The sequence below is a fragment of the Triticum dicoccoides genome, chromosome 2A (genome assembly GCF_002162155.2).
Source record: "Triticum dicoccoides isolate Atlit2015 ecotype Zavitan chromosome 2A, WEW_v2.0, whole genome shotgun sequence".
NCBI classification, from domain to species: Eukaryota; Viridiplantae; Streptophyta; class Magnoliopsida; order Poales; family Poaceae; genus Triticum; species Triticum dicoccoides.
In genome coordinates, this window is record NC_041382.1 from 752,674,876 (window position 1) to 752,676,289 (window position 1,414).

Below are 1,414 nucleotides of genomic sequence, written 5' to 3' on the forward strand. Positions count from 1 at the left end.
GGAGTTGATCCATAGAGGTGCAACTTGAAGAGGATGGTTTCATCGGTCGTGGGTAGTGCAGGCAGGCAGCACTGCTGACGACATGAGGAAGGAGAAAGAACAGTAGCCGATGGTTTCTAATTGGACGACGAACGCTATCTTTTCCAACTTATGTATAGCCAGTCCCATAGTTTTTTCTCCTGGTTCCTAACACTATTTTATTGGCTTAAAATTGAGGATCAAGAGGATATAAACATGATGAGCACACACCCCCGGCCCCACCTCCGGCACGCGCCTCTGTATAGCTAAGATACAATCAACAAACACCAACACATGCAGACAAAAAACATATGGGGAACACCAAAGTTAGAAAATAAGACCAAAGCTATACGTAAGGGGAAAAAAAGAAGAAAATGCCAAGGTGATTCGATCCATGATTGCCAGACAACAACAATGACCATATTCGCATCAATCATCTCATGACACCACATGGACAATGAGATGTTCAACAACAATGCCTTCAGAAAGGAAGGGGGCTCAAACTCCTCCGTCACCGGATCCAACCACCCAAGGTCAGAATCTAGGGTGTCGCCTTGAAGAACCTACACAAACTTATTTGAGCAATGCCTTGAACAAGCTAACGACATAAAAACATCGTCATTGCCGGGTATAACCAAATTGGATCAGGCCTAAGCTCTTACCCCAGAGCTCGAAAGCGGGTGCTCGAGCAGCATCACCACCGACATCACTTACGTGTTGTTGCCCAGTGGCGGAGGATGCACAAAGAACCTGGGCGGACTGGATGGGCCAGGCTGTAAAAGATTTCTACTACCTGGCATTCTATGACCTATGGGCTTGCTATAATGTGTGGAAACGCTCCAGAGCTGGGCGGGCCATGGCCCATTCGGCCTTGCCTAAGCTCCGCCAGTGTTGTTGCCATAGTTTTTTCACGATCCCTGCAGCTCCATGGTGTGCGACAGCCGTCAATGCACAACCATCTCTTTACGTCAAGTAATCTCTTGGCTCTCTTGACCTCGTCCACCCCGCCCCAGGCCAGCGAGCAGACCAACAACCATGGAGGATCAGCGCTCGGCGATGTCACATCTAGCTTTTGTTGAAGACACACGAGAGAGGGGAGGAGAGAGAGGAAGAAGACGACCCTGCCACCATCAAGAGCTGCACGGGGCTTTCTCCAGTGATTCGAGCTGGCGATAGAAGGGGAAGAGGAGCAAGGAGGAGGTGGCCCTGTGATGAAAGATGGAGTCAGCGTCCGTGTCACATGGGGAGGTCGCCACAGGGAACCTTGGCCTCCTTTATTTTTTTCGCCTCTCTTTATATTGATCGAAAAGTCATTCTAAAGTGTTTTTGGGATACACTCCGGAGTTACATTCCGCATGAGAAGAACTTTTGCAAAAAAAGAAAAGAAAAAAAAAGA